A 17,313-nucleotide genomic window follows, 5' to 3' on the forward strand; every position below is an offset into this window, starting at 1 on the left:
GTTGATTATAAAGGGATATACAAATTTAAGTATAAAAAATATATATTGTAACCAGGGGCGGAGCTACGGTATTATTTGCGGGTTCAGCCGAACCCACTAGTTTATATTCAAACCCTGTATTTATATTAATACATTCAATGAATATATACAAATTATTAATTTAGAACCCATGTCACGACCCCAAATTCCCTCCGTAGGATGTCGTGATGGCACCTAATCTCTAAAACTAGGTAAGCCTAACAATGCGAAATAATAATAAATATCTGAAATAAATAAACTACAATTCAAATAATTTCAACTCCCAAAACCCGGTAGAAATAAATCATAAGCTTCTAAGAATTTATTCTCAATGTCTTTATATATCAAGGTCTAAATAAAATATAAGGAAGCAACATAAAATGATAGAAGGGGGCTACGAAGTCTGTGGACGTTGGCAGATATACCTCGAAGTCTCCGTACGCAGGTAACTCATTGACGTCTAGGCTGGTAAGATGTACCTGGATCTGCACAAAAAGATGTGCAGAAGTATAGTATGAGTACACCACAGCGGTACCCAGTAAGTGCCAAGCCTAACCTCGGTAGAGTAGTGACGAGGTCAGGTGAGGCCCTACTGGAATATAATAATAAAATGGTAAAATGTTTAACAATATAGTAAAATAATATAACACTGGAAATGAATCAAATAGTATGCCATATTTAATGACATCAAATAATTGCAAATAATATATCGCGGAATCAAAACAGAATTTCCTTCAACTTTATGAAAATTACAAAAATTAATCGAAGGCAACTATGGCCATAAATCAATATTAACAAGGGCAATACCGAGGTACCGCCTCGTAGTCCCAAATTATAAATAATTTCACAATAGCTCATTCTCTTATATCACCGCGGGAGCCTTCACAATTTATTTAAAGAAAATATTTTTTTTTTTTGAAATAGCATCCCGCGTTTTAGCCACCCTTATCACACCGCATGACTTCTAGTAGTCACCCCTACTAGCCACGCGTATCAAGCCACCCTTATCTCACCGCATGCGTTTTAACACCCAGACCTTATACCACCGCATGCGTATCAATATCACAATATATCACAATTTGTACCTCAAGTGCCCAATATTTCAATTTTCCACGAAAACAAATCTCACGAAAATATTCAAGAATAAATAATTCAGGAAAATAATATTCCAAATTTTTAATATGTTGCTTCAATATCAAAATTAAAAATGTCAAATACTTTATATTAATAATATTTAATTTAAAGAAAATCAACCTTCAAAAAATGCACAGTATGAAAGAAACCAAGTTTCAATTAAACAGGTAAAATAATTAGCAGCAAAAAGGCAAACAAATTTAAAATATATATATCACAGATCAATGATGAAGAATATAATAAGATAAAATAATTTAATAAATGCGCAACAATGATCTACACAATTTAAAAATATAATCTTTCATAATTAGCCCGTGTACATACTCGTCACCTCGTGTACACGACTTCAACACATTTCAATAATCACATTAATATCAATTCTAGGGAAAAAATTTCCCACACAAGGTTAGACAAGTCACTTACCTCGACTTGCTCCAATTTAACCAAGTATTATGCTTTTTCCTCGATTTTTCGACTCCGACTGGCTCGTATCTAGTCATAATTAATTCGATACAGTCAACAAAAATTATAGTAATCAATTTCATAAGAAAATATTACATTTTCATTAAAATCCGAAATTAGCTCAAAATTTGCCCGTGGGGCCCACATATCGGAAACCGGCGAAACTTACAAAATCCGATAACCCATTCAATTACGAGTCCACCCATACCAATTTTACCAAAATCCGATAACAACTCGACCTCCAAATCTTAAATTTTCATTTTCAGAAGATTTTGCAAATATCTTGATTTTTCTTCCATAAATTCACGGATTCATGATGTAAATGAGTATGGAATCATGAAATATAATTAATATAGGATAAGGAACACTTATCTCAATATTTTCCCGTGAAAATCGCCCAAGAATCGTGCTCCAAAAATCCAAAACGAAATGAATGAAATGACCATTTTTGGTCCTTAAGTTTCTGTCAATCTGTCACTAAAAGTTCATTTTCCGTCACTAAAAGTCCATTTTTCGTCACTAAAAGTCCACCAGAAACTGCTCTACTAGCCTTCCTTCAATTGATCATAACTTTATGTACAAATGTCCAAATGATAAATGGTTTAACTTTCTGGAAACTAGAATCAACCGACTACAACTTGTATGTTTTGCAACTTTTCTGATTCCTTATGAATTGCGAGATATAAGTTTCCAAGAAAGGCTCCATGCATCAAAATTTCTGGCGAAATTGCTCTATCAGCCTTCATTCAATCCATCATAACTTTCTGTACAAACGCCCAAATAATAAATAGTTTAACTTTCTGAAAATTAGAAACAAACAACGACAACTTTTATGTTTTGACAATCTTCCGATTCCTTATGAATTACGAGATATAAGCTTCCAAAGTTGGCTCCACACACCAGAAACTTCTGGCGAAATTTCTGCAAATTTCCAGCAACCTTCTTTGTCCGAAATCCATTCCGTTTATCCTCCGAATTCCACCCGAGACCTTCGGGACTTTAACCAATTATTCCAACATGTCTCAGAATACAATACAAACTTAGTCGAGGCTTCAAACCACATCAAACAATATCAAAACGACTAATCGCACCTCAAATCAAAATCTATGAACTTTGAACTTTCAATTTCTACAAACAACACCGGAACCTATCAAATCCAATCCAATTGATCTCAAATTTTGCACGCAAGTCATAAATGACATAAGGTAGCTATGAAAATTTTCAGAATCAGATTTCGACCCCGATATCAAAAAGTCAACCCTTCGGTCAAACTTCCCAAAAATTCAACTTTCGGCATTTCAAGCCTAATTCTACTACGGACTTTCAAATAAAATTTTGATCACATTCCTAAGTCCAAAATCACCATATGGAGCTGTTGGAATCATCAAAATTCTATTCTGGGGTCATTTGCACATAATTCGACATCCGGTCACTATTTGAACTTAAACTTTAAATTTTTCATCAAAATTCCATATCTTAGGCTAGGGACCTTGGAATTTGATTCCGGGCATATGCCCAAGTCCCAATTCACGATACGGACCTACCGGAACTGTCAAAACACTGATCTGAGTCCATTTGCTCAAAATATTGACCAAAGTCAACTCAGTTATGTTTTAAACATCTAATTCACATTTTAATCTATTTTTCACCTGAAAACTTTCCGAAAAAATTTTATGGACTGCACACGCAAGTCGAGTAATGGTAAATAGTGCTTAGATAACATAATTAATCATTAAATTTAAAGATAACATTTTGGGTCATCACATTCTCCACCTCTAAAACAAACGTTCGTCCTTGAACGGAGTTAGAAAAAGTACCTGAGCTGGTGAATAAGTGTGGATAACAGCTGCGTATATCATGCTCGACCTCCCAAGTCGCCTCCTCGACCGGATGACCCCTCCATTGAACCTTCACGGAAGCAATGTTCTTTGACCTCAGCTTTCGAACCTGCCTATCTAAAATAGCCACTGGTTCCTCAACATAAGATAGATCCTTGTCCAACTGAACCGAACTGAAGTCTAACACATGAGACTGATCGCCGTGATATTTCAGAAGCATAGAAACATGGAATACCGGATGAACCGCAGAAAGACTAGGTGGTAGTGCAAGTCTGTAAGCCACCTCTCCAACTCTCTCAAGAATCTCAAAAGGCCCAATATACCTTGGGCTCAACTTGCCTTTCTTCCCGAACCTCATTACACCTTTCATAGGCAAAACCCAGAGCAATACTCGCTCACCGACCATGAATGCAACATCACGAACCTTCCGATCTGCATAACTCTTCTGTCTAGATTGGGCTGTACGAAGTCGATCCTGAATCAACTCAACCTTTTCCAGGGCATCCTGAACCAAGTCTATACCCAAAAGTCTAGCCTCGCTTGGTTCGAACCAACCCACTGGAGACCGGCACCGCCTACCATACAAGGCCTCATATGGAGCCATCTGAATGCTTGACTGGTAACTGTTGTTGTAAGCAAACTCTGCAAGTAGTAAGAACTGATCCCAAGCACTCCCAAAATCTATTACACAAGCACGAAGCATATCCTCCAGTATCTGAATAATGTGTTCGGATTGCCCGTCCGTCTGAGGGTGAAATGTTGTACTCAACTCTACCCGAGTACCCAACTCACGCTGTACTGCCCTCCAAAACCTTGAGATAAACTGTGTACCCCGATCAGAGATGATAGATACTGGTACACCATGAAGTCTGACAATCTCACGAATATATACCTGAGCTAGCTGCTCTGAAGAGTAAGTAGTAATCATAGGAATGAAATGAGCTGATTTGGTCAGCCTATCCACAATCACCCAAACTGCATCAAACTTCCGCTGAGTCCGTGGGAGCCCAACAACGAAATCCATAGTGATCCGCTCCCATTTCCATTCTGGAATCTCTAACTTCTGAAGTAATCCACCCGGTCGCTGATGCTCATATTTCACCTGTTGACAATTTAGACACCGAGATACATACCCCCACTATGTCTTTCTTCATCCGCCTCCACCAATAATGTTGTCTCAAGTCCTGATACATCTTTGCAGCACCCGGATGAATGGAGTACCGCGAACTGTGAGCCTCCTGGAGAATCAACTCACATAAGCCATCCACATTAGGCACACATAGCCTGCCCTGCATCCGTAATACATCGTCATCTCCAATAGTAACTTCCTTGGCATCACCGTGCTGAACTGTATCCTTAAGGACAAGTAGATGGAGGTCATCATACTGGCATTCCTTGATACGATCATAAAGAGAAGACTGAGAAACCATGCAAGCTAAAACTCGACTCGGCTCGGAAACATCCAATCTAACAAACTGGTTGGCCAAGTCATGAACATCCAAGGCCAAAGGTGTCTCTGCTACCGGTAAATATGCTAAGCTGCCCAAACTCTCCGCCTTACGACTCAAGGCATCGGCCATCACATTGGCCTTCCCAGGATGATAGACAATGGTGATATCATAATCCTTAAGCAACTCCAACCACCTCCGCTGCCGCAAGTTAAGATCCTTCTGTTTAAACAGATATTGTAGACTCCGGTGATCGGTGTAGATCTCACAATGGATACCGTACAAATAATGCCGCAAAATTTTTAAGGCATGAACAATAGCTGCTAACTCCAGGTCATGTGCAGGACAATTCTTCTCATGCACTTTTAACTGTCTGGACGCGTAGGCAATCACCCTACCGTCTTGCATCAACACTGCGTCGAGACCAATACGCGACGTGTCACAATACACAGTATAAGATCCTGTACCTGTAGGTAATACCAATACTGGGGCTATAGTTAAAGCTGTCTTGAGCTTTTGGAAACTCTCTCACATTCCTCGGTCTACCTGAACGGAGCACCCTTCTAGGTCAATTTGGTCATAGATGCAGCAATAGAAGAGAAACCCTTTACAAATCGGCGATAATACCCAGCCAAACCAAGGAAACTCTGAATTTCCGTAACTGAGGACGGTCTGGACCAACTCTGCACTGCTTCAATCTTCTTTGGATCTACCTTGATCCCCTCACACGAAACTATATGACCCAAAAATCTCACTGAATCAAGCCAGAATTCACACTTTGAAAATTTTGCATATAACTTCCTTTCTCTCAAAATCTGAAGCACAGTCCTCAGGTGTTGTTCATGATCTTCCCGACTCTGGGAATACACCAGAATGTCGTCAATAAACACAATGACGAAGGAATCAAGATAGGGTTGAAATACACTATTTATTAAGTGCATAAATGTTGCTGGGGCATTGGTCAGCACAAAAGACATCACAAGAAACTCGTAATGATCGTACCGAGTCCTGAAAGCAGTCTTCGGAATATCTGGCCCCCGAATCTTCAACTAATGATAGCCTGAACACAAGTCAATTTTAGAAAATACCCTGGCACCCTGAAGCTGATCAAATAAGTCATCAATACGTGGCAATGGATACCTGTTCTTCACTGTAACCTTGTTCAATTGGCGATAATCAATACACATCCGCATAGAACCATCCTTCTTCTTTACAAATAAGACAGGAGCACCCCACGGTGATACACTAGGCCGAATGAAACCCTTTATCAAGCAATTCCTATAACTGTTCTTTTAATGCATTCAACTCAGTTGGGGCCATACGGTATGGTAGAATAGAAATGGGCTGAGTACCCGGTAATAAATCAATACCAAAATCAATATCCCTGTCGGGTGGCATACCCGGAAGATCTGCTGGAAATACATCAGGAAAATTCCTTACTATAGGAACTGACTCTACAGTAGGAGTATCAATACTAACATCTCTCACATAGGCCAGATACGCATCACACCCCTTCTCAACCATTCATTGAGTTTTAAGAAATGAAAAAACCCTGCTAGGGACATGATCCGAGGTACCTCTCCACTCTAGCTGCGGTAGACCCAGCATAGCCAATGTCACCATCTTGGTGTAACAATCAAGAATAGCATGATAGGGCGACAACCAGTCCATGCCCAAAATAATATCGAAATCCACCATACTGAGCAATAATAAATCAGCTCTGGTCTTAAAACCACTGATAACAATTAAACACGACCGATACACACGGTCCACAATAATGGATTCACCCATGGGTGTAGATACATAAACAGAAGAACTCAAGAAATCACGTGATACGCCCAAATACAGGGCAAAATAAGATGACACATAAGAATAAGTGGAGCCTGGATCAAATAAAACTAATGCATCTCTATGATAGACTGGAATAATACATGTGATAACAGAATCGGATGCAACGACATCTGCCCTAGCAGGAAGGGCATAATATCTGGCCTGGCCTCCCCCTCTAGGGCGACCTCTACCTGTCCGACCTCCACCTCTAGCTGGGTGTGCAGGTGGAGTGGCGACTAGTGCAGTAATCATGGCCTGAGAAGTCTGAGGACCCTGTGGAATAAGTGGGGCCTGAGGAATTTGTAGAGGTGCACCCCTCCTAAATCTGGGGCAATCTCTCATAATATGACGAGTGTCACCACACTCAAAACAAGACCTCGGAGGACGTGGATGTCGGGACTGGCTTGGGCCTGATCGACTAGACTGTCCGCTGAAAGCACCCCATACAGGAGGTACAGAAGACACTGGTGGTGCATAATATGGAACCTGAGGTCTGGGAGTAGTCGGAATACCACTGGAAGCTGGAAGTGCTGAATGAATAGGATGGCTCACATAACCTCTACCATGACGGGCTGCAACTGGGGCACGAGAATTATTATATGTTCCAGAATCTCAGGGTCTCTTAGCTTCCCTCTCTTCCCTATCCTGAGTTCGCATACCTTCCAATCTTCTAGAAATTGACACCACCTATTGGTATGTGATGTCCATATCTAGCTCTCGAGCCATACTATATCTGATACTAGGGTGAAGACCCTCAATAAATCTGCGAACCCGCTCTCGAACAGTAGCAACTAAGGCTGGTGCATGCCTAACTAAATCACTGAATCGAATCGCATACTCTGACACAGTCATAGAACCCTAGCGCAACTGCTCAAACTCTGCGCGCCATGCATCCCTAAGACTCTAAGGAACATACTCCCTTAAGAACATATCCGAAAATTGAGTCCAAGTGAGTGAAGATGCCTCAACGGGACTATCCAACTCATATGCCTGCCACCACTGGTAGGCTGCTCCTCTAAACTGGAATGACGTGAAAGAAACCCCACTGGAATCCACAATACCCATAGTACGAAGGATACGGTGACATTCCTCCAGAAAACCGTGAGCATCCTCTGAAGCTAAACCACTGAAAGTGGGAGGGTGGTACTTCTTATACCTCTCAAGCCTAAGCTGCCCCCCCTCTGAAACTGTTGTCCTAATATCAGGCCGAACTGGGACAACTGGTTGCACTGGAATAACCTCTGGGGCATGGTCAACTTGGGCACGTGGCTCTGGGGTAGGGGCGGTGGGAGTATGCGCTCCTCCCCCAACCTGGGATGTGGCGGGAGCAAGTGGAATTAATCCTGCCTGAGCTAAAGTGCCAAACATGCTCAAAAACTAGGCAAGCGTCTCCTGAAGTGCAGGAGTAGTAACAGGCGTCTCAGGTGCATGCTCTCCAACTGGAGCTACTGGTGGCTCTGGTGCAGCAGTTCGTGCAGGTGCTCTGGCTGCACCACATGGTCTTCCTCGGCCTCTGGCTCAGCCTCTACCCCGACCCCGGCCTCTTGAGGCTCCAACAAGGGGCGTGGGTGTCTGATCATCAGATCTAGTTGTGCGTGTCCTCACCATCTGTGAGAGAATAGAAAGACAATTGTTTAGAACATTGAAATCAACAAAGGCACACAATAAGGAATCAAAGAAGTGAATATTTCCTAACAATTCCATAGCCTCTTGAAGATAAGTACAGACGTCTCCGTACCGATCCGCAAGACTCTACTAAACCTGGTTGTGACTCATAACTCCTATGAACCTAGTGCTCTGATACCAACTTGTCACGACCCCAAATTCCCTCCGTAGGATGTCGTGATGGCACCTAGTCTCTAAAACTAGGTAAGCCTAACAATGCGGAATAATAATAAATATCTGAAATAAATAAACTACAATTCAAACAATTTCAACTCCCAAAACTCGGTAGAAATAAATCACAAGCTTCTAAGAATTTATTCTCAATGTCTCTATATATCAAGGTCTAAATAACATATAAGGAAGCAACATAAAATGATAGAAGGGGACTCCGGAGTCTGCGGACGCTGGCAGATATACCTCGAAGTCTCCGTACGCAGGTAACTCACTGACGTCTGGGCTGGTAAGATGTACTTGGATCTGCACAAAAAGATGTGCAGAAGCGTAGTATGAGTACACCACAGTGGTACCCAGTAAGTGCCAAGCCTAACCTCGCTAGAGTAGTGACGATGTCAGGTGAGGCCCTACAGAAATATAATAATGGAATGGTAAAATGTTTAACAATATAGTAAAATAAAATGATACTAGAAATGAATCAAATAGTATGTCACATTTAATGACACCAAATAATTGCAAATAATATCTCGTGGAATCAAAACAGAATTTCCTTCAACTTTATGAAAATCACAACAATTAATCGAAGGCAACTATGGCCATAAATCAATATTAACAAGGGCACTACCGAGGTACCGCCTCGTAGTCCCAAATTATAAATAATTTCACAATATCTCATTTTCTTATATCACCGCGGGAGCCTTCACAATTTATTTAAAGAAAACATTTTTTTTTCAAAATAGCATCCAGCGTTTTAGCCACCCTTATCACACCGCATGACTTCTAGTAGTCACCCCTACTAGCCACGCGTATCAAGCCACCCTTATCTCACCGCATGTGTTTCAACACCCAGACCTTATACCACCGCATGCGTATCAATATCACAATATATCACAATTTGCACCTCAAGTGCCCAATATTTCAATTTTCCACGAAAAACAATCTCACGAAAATATTCAAGAATAAATAATTCAGGAAAATAATATTCCAAATTTTTAATACGCTGCTTCAATATCAAAATTAAAAATGTCAAATACTTTATATTAATAATATTTAATTTAAAAAAAATCAACCTTCAAATAATGCACAGTATGAAAGAAACCAAGTTTCAATTAAACAGGTAAAACAACTAGTAGGAAAAAGGCAAAAAAATTTAAAATATATATATCACAGATCAATGATGAAGAATATACCAAGATAAAATAATTTAATAAATGCGCAACAATGATCTACACAGTTTAAAAATATAATCTTTCACAATTAGCCCGTGTACACACTCGTCACCTCGTGTACACGACTTTCAACACATTTCAATAATCACATTAATATCAATTATAGGGGAAATTTCCCCCACACAAGGTTAGACAAGTCACTTACCTCGACTTGCTCCAATTTAACCAAGTATTATATTTTTTCCTCGATTTTCCGACTCCGATCGACCCGTATCTAGTCATAATTAATTCGATACAGTCAACAAAAATTATAGTAATCAATTTCATAAGAAAATATTATATTTTCATTAAAATCCGAAATTAGCTCAAAATTTGCCCGTGGGGCCTACATCTCGGAATCCGGCGAAACTTACAAAATCCGACAACCCATTCAGTTACGAGTCCACCCGTACCAATTTTACCAAAATCCGATAACAACTCGACCTCCAAATCTTAAATTTTCGTTTTTGGAAGATTTTGCAAATATCTTGATTTTTCTTCCATAAATTCACGGATTCATGATGTAAATGAGTATGGAATCGTGAAACATAATCAATATAGGATAAGGAACACTTACCCCAATGTTTTCCCGTAAAAATCGCCCAAAAATCGCCCAAGAACCGTGCTCCAAAAATCCAAAACGAAATGAATGAAATGACCATTTTTGGTCCTTAAGTTTCTGCCAATCCGTCACTAAAAGTCCATTTTCTGTCACTAAAAGTCCATTTTTCGTCACTAAAAGTCCACCAGAAACTGCTCTACTAGCCTGCCTTCAATTGATCATAACTTTGTGTACAAATGTCCAAATGATAAACGGTTTACCTTTCTGGAAACTAGAATCAACCGACTACAACTTGTATGTTTTGCAACTTTTCTGATTCCTTATGAATTGCGAGATATAAGTTTCCAAGAAAGGCTCCATGCATCAAAATTTCTGGCGAAATTGCTTTATCAGCCTTCATTCAATCCATCATAACTTTCTGTACAAACGCCCAAATAATAAATAGTTTAACTTTCTGAAAATTAGAAACAAACAACGACAACTTTTATGTTTTGACAATCTTACGATTCCTTATGAATTACGAGATATAAGCTTCCAAAGTTGGCTCCACACACCAGAAACTTCTGGCGAAATTTCTGCAAATTTCCAGCAAACTTCTTTGTCCGAAATCCATTCCGTTTATCCTCCGAATTCCACCCGAGACCTTCGGGACCTTAACCAATTATTCCAACATGTCTCAGAATACAATACAAACTTAGTTGAGGCTTCAAACCACATCAAACAATATCAAAACGACTAATCGCACCTCAAATCAAAATCTATGAACTTTGAACTTTTAATTTCTACAATCAACACCGGAACCTATCAAATCCAGTCCAATTAACCTCAAATTTTGCACGCAAGTCATAAATTACATAACGGAGCTATGAAAATTTTCAGAATCGAATTTCGACCCCGATATCAAAAAGTCAACTCCTCCGTCAAATTTCCCAAAAATTCAACTTTCGGCATTTCAAGCCTAATTCCACTACGGACTTCCAAATAAAATTTCGATCACGCTCCTAAGTCCAAAATCACCATACGGAGCTGTTGGAATCATCAAAATTCTATTCCGGGGTCATTTGCATATAATTCGATATCTGGTCACTATTTGAACTTAAACTTTAAATTTTTCATCAAAATTCTATATCTCGGGCTAGGGACCTCGAAATTTGATTTCGGGCATACACCCAAGTCCCAATTCACGATACGGACCTACCGGAACTATCAAAACACTGATCTGAGTCCGTTTGCTCAAAATGTTGACCAAAGTCAATTCAGTTATGTTTTAAACATCTAATTCACATTTTAATCCATTTTTCACCTGAAAGCAACCTCTCTGCTGATGTGGTTGTGGAAGTTGTGCGGTACGGGTACTCTAAGACCCAGAAGCGCCTGAAACACCGTGTGAAGCCTAAAGGACAAACTAAACTGGATGACCCACAAACCCTCTACCATGTCGTACCCTGCCTCCAAAATAAGGACCAGCAGATCTCTCCGGTCTGCGAGGCCTCTTAGCCTCCATGTCCTCTGTCTCATGACCTCGCTAGCCCTCTCTCTCCTGGTCCCACATACCATCGAGTCTCCTAGCGATGCCCACTACCTGGTGGTACGCAATATCCATCTCCAACTCTCGGGCCATGCCAAATCTGATACTGGGGTTAAGCCCCTTAATAAATCGACGAACCCGCTCTCGAACAGTAGCAACCAAGGCTGGTGCTTGCCTAGACAAATCACTGAACCGGACCGCATACTCTGACACGACCATAGAGACCTCGCGCAACTGCTCAAACTCTGCGTGCCATGCATCTCTGAGACTTTGGGGAACATAATCCCTCAAGAACATATCTAAGAACTGAGTCCAAGTGAGTGAAGCTGCCTCGGCCGGACTACCCAACTCGTATGCTCTCCACCACTGATAAGCTGCTCCTCTAAGCTGGAACGTACGAAAAGCAGCCCCACTCGTCTCCACAATATGCATAGTGCGGAGAATGCAGTAGCACTCCTCTAGAAAACTCTGTGCCATCTCTGAAGCCAAACCACTGAAGGTAAGAGGGTCATACTTCTTGAACCTTGCAAGTCTAAGATGTTCTTCCTCAGATGTTGCGGGCCTAACCATGGGCTGAACTGGGACCACAGGCTGAGTCACAATGACTCTTGGAACCTGACCAATGTGGACTCGCTGCTCTGGAGTACGAGCGGTGGGAGTCTGAGTTCCCCCCCCCTCCCCCAGTCTGTGAACTAGCTGGTGCGACCGGAATCAACCCCGCCTGAGTTAATGTACCAAACATGTTCAATAATCGTGCGAAAGTCTCCTGAAGTCCGGGGATAACAACACATGTCTCTGGTGCCTGCCCCCCAACTGGAGCTACTTGTGGCTCCTCAACTGTTGCTCTGACAGGCGTTCTAGCTGCGGCACGTGCCCTTCCTCGGCCCCGGCCTCTTGCGGCCCTGCATGGGTGTCTGCTCAGCTGACTCAGTAGCACGTGTCCTCACCATCTGTGAGAGAATAGAGATACAAAGGCTCAAATTTCAAGATCAACAAATTCCGCACGACAGGAATGAAAGTAGTGAAAATTTCCTAGCAGTTCTGTAGCCTCTCGAAGATAAGTACAGACGTCTCCGTACCGATCCGCAAGACTACTAAAATCGCTTATGACTCGTAGGACCTATGAACCTAGAGCTCTGATACCAACTTTTCACGAACCAAATCTCCCTCCGTAGGATGTCGTGATGGCACCTAGTCTTAGGGACTAGGTAAGCCTAACATTTACTGAAATAATAACAAAATTAGTTAACGGCTGATAAATGCGAAGTAGAAATCACTATAAAATACTTACAATCCCAAAATCGGTAGTACAAGTCATAAGCTCTACTAAGTTACTAGAAAGCCTTTAAATATAACTGTTTTCAAGTAGAGATAAAACAGTGCGAGAACAATATTAGAAGGTGACTCTGAAGCCTACGAACGCAGCAATAGGTTTACCTTGAGTCTCCACAGCAAGATCCGTACAGCTAGTTAGAGATCAACGAACTCCAATTTACCTGGTTCTGCACAAAAATGTACAGAAGTATAGTATGAGTACACCACAGTCGTTACCTAGTAAGTATCAAAGACTAACCTCGGTAGAGTAGTGACGAGGTACAGTCAAGACACTCACTAGTCAAATAATTTGTGCAATATAGCATACAAAAATAATAGGGAACAAATAGCAATGATAGCAATAATAACAAATTAGTGATATAAACAGCAAGAACACCATAATTATTGCTCAGACGAATAAGAAATACAAGTACAACCAATTAAACAAGTCCTTCAAATATAAATCTTTCACATATAATTATTTCGAATAAATACCCTCCGAATATATTTCTTCAAATAAAAATCATAAAATACGGGTCTCAACCCCCTTTCATGTTCTCACGGCACCTCGTGCCCATATCTCTATCACAACCGTACTGACAATTCTCGTGCCAAATATATCAATACATAAAATATGCGTGATCAATTTATTTTCAATAAAGTAAGGTTACAATTTTTAAACCAAGTAAAAATTCAACAAAGAAATGAGTTTATTTTTGAAATAGTTTGAGTGAAAAAATGACATTTCAAATAAAATAAAGCATAAGATAGGCTACCGATTTGGATATAAAACTTATTAAATTAAAACATAATACTCCCTCCGTTTCAATTTATGTGAAACCATTTGATTGGGCACAGAGTTTAAAAAAAGAGAGAAGACTTTTGAACTTGTGGTGTAAAATGAGGCACATATATTTTTTGTGGCTATAAATCATTGCATAAAGGTAAATTGTTTCCAAATAAGGAAAGGGGTTATTCTTTTTAGTATAAACTAAAAAGGAAATAGGTTCACATAAATTGAAACGGAGGAAGTAGTAATTTCTTTTATTTAAAAATACTAAATCATTAAGAACAAGTACAAACCAGAAATACAAATCCTCAGAGTTTCATACGAAAAAGCCAAAGCCAACATAATACTACAAGAAATACAAAACACTTAATATTAAGTCAAATAATACATCATGGAGAAGATATAAATTTACATATTATGGAAAAATAAAATAACCAAAGGCAAGTGCAGCCATAGAGAAATATCAACAAAAGGGCACTCCCGAGGTACCGCCTCGTACTCCCTAATCATAAATAAATTTCAACAATAATGCCCCCACGCCATCACAAGTCATCACAAATCAACCCCCGACATATCTCACCTTGTCTCGTCACGTGCACAATAATAAAGTAAACGCCCGCGTTGTCTCACCGCACGCGCATAATAATATTCCCACCTTGTCTTGCCACATGCGCAAACCCACATATATAGCCCGCCTTGTCATGCCGCATGTGCATATATCAATAGTTACAATAGCACAGCAAAAACCTCGTGCAAACACCCGAACAAACATCTCAACAATATCACGTGTCAATATCACAAATTGTACATCAAGTGCTTAAATATTATAATTTACTACAGAAATCAGCAATACATTAATTTCATCAATAAGGAGCCCATGGCTTGACCATAATGTGCATAAAATATTAACAGAAATATCCGAGAGTGAACAACTCAACGGAATAATATTTCACAATTTAACACTTTGCCTCAATATGATTTACGTCCTTTATAACTCAATACCAATTTCAAAAACATGAACTGGAAATTAATTCATCAAAGAACAACGCCTTCTTAAATGCAATTTTTTTTTATAAATATATTAACGCCTCAATTTAAACTTTATTTAATAATTATTTGCATATAAGGAATCCATAATAAATTTTAATTCCAAGAAAATATCAAATCAACAAACACTCAGAATTCACATAAAAATACAAGTGACAATCACACCAAATTATCATATAAAATACAAACTCGACAGACAATGAATGAGAGATGACAATTCAAGAATTTACTAAATGCCAACAATTATCCAATTTAATAAATAAAAAATGCCTAAGACTTTAAACCAATAAAATTTTCAGATATAAGCCCGGGTACGTACTCGCCACCTCGCGTACACGGCTTTCAATCACACAATATCCACATAAGACTTAATGCCTAAGGGGTAATTCCCCCACTCAAGGTTAGGCAAAATACTTACATTTTTTAAGTTAAGTCGATATTCCAAAATCGCCTTCTTGCTTGAATTGACATCCGGACTGCTCAAATCTATCCAAATTAATTGTATAACTTCATTAAAATTCTTTGGAAATAATTCCGGATACTAAAACGCCGACTTAGAATTTCACATTTAAAAAGTCAACCAAAGTCAACGCGAGGTCCGCATCTCGGAACCCGACGAAATTTTCATGAAATTCGAACACCCATTCCGATACGAGTTCAACCATACAAATTTTATCAAATTCCGATAGCAACTCGGTCTCCAAATCTAAATTTTCCATTTTTGAAAGATTTTGCAAAAATCCCAATTTCTTCCATTTAAATCCGAATTAAATGATAAATATAACCATGGATTTATGAAATATAATCACTTTTGTATATAGGACACTTACCCAAGTTGAAGTCTTGAAGAAATCTTCAAATCGCCCAAGAACCGTGCTCCAAAAATCTAAAACGAAATGAAGGAAATGACAATTTTTGGTCCTTAAGTTTCTGCCCAATAAAAACACTATTCTCATCGCTACAAGTCTAATTCCCGTTGCTAAAAGTGCCAAATCTAGTCGCTAAAGGTGCGCATCAGAACTGTTAATACCAACAGTTTATTTTTCACTAAAAAGGCTCTAACTCGACGATTCTTGTTCCTATGAGTCACAAATAATAATACGAACCTACTCGTTCAATCGAAACTCAATTCGGAGCCCATTTGCTTAATGCGATAACAATTTCGCTCGTTAAACAGTTAACTCATGTTTCGCGCTAAAAACCTCAATCGCGACTTGATAAAATTAGACCAAACACTCCAGATCATTCCTATACTTCATTAGCAAACTCCCGGAAGTCTCGATTTTGGATCTCTACAACTAAAAATGGATCTTTGGATCATTACATGCTTATGCTCAAAACACCAAACTCTTCCAAAAACTCTTTCAAAACTCATCCGAGCCCTATGGGACCCCAACCAAGTATACTAACAAGTCCATAACATGACACGAACTTAGTCAATGCCTCAAATTACATTAAACAACACTGAAACGCGAATTGCACCACAATTCAAGCTTAATGAAAACTATCGAATTCCAAATTCTTCATTCGATGCTGAAACCTATCAAATCAATCTGGAATGACCCCAAATTTTGCACACGAGTACTAAATGACATAATGTAGATGTTTCAATTTTCAGAATCGAATTTCGACCCCGATATCAATAAAGTTAACTCCCGGTCAAACTTTTCAAAAAAATTTTATTTTTCAACTTTTGCCAAAATTCATCGAAGTGACCTACGGACTTCCAATCCAATTTCGGACATACGCCTAAGTTTGAAATCACCATACGAAACTATTGGAATCATCAAAATTTCATTCCAGAGTCGTTTGCTCAAAAGTCAAACTCCGGTCAACTCTTTTCATTTAAGCTTCAAAATGAGAATTGTTCTTTCAATTATATTCCGAATTATCCGAAAATCAAACTCGATCACCCACGCAAGTCATAATACACATAATACACATTATGAAGTTGATCGGGACCTTAAGTCACTGAACGGGGCATTAATACTTAAAACGACAAGTCGAGTCGTTACAATTTCAAGCTTGTGCTTATAATTTTTGGATGCTCCAATAAGTTTTATAGTCCATAAATGTTAGTAACTCAAATAAATCCTAAACCAAAATCAAAACAATACTAATGCTAATAAAAGACATTGAATTCAATTGTACTATGAATGAAAATAGTGTTGGATATCTATATTTTAGTATTTCCATGGTTTAGATAAAATGTATAACTTATTTTTCTTTTAGTGGTTAGTCATGTAAATAGTAGTACTTATTAGTCATAATTTTAAATTATGTTTGTTTTCATTA

The sequence above is a fragment of the Nicotiana tomentosiformis genome, chromosome 2 (genome assembly GCF_000390325.3).
Source record: "Nicotiana tomentosiformis chromosome 2, ASM39032v3, whole genome shotgun sequence".
NCBI classification, from domain to species: domain Eukaryota; kingdom Viridiplantae; phylum Streptophyta; class Magnoliopsida; order Solanales; family Solanaceae; genus Nicotiana; species Nicotiana tomentosiformis.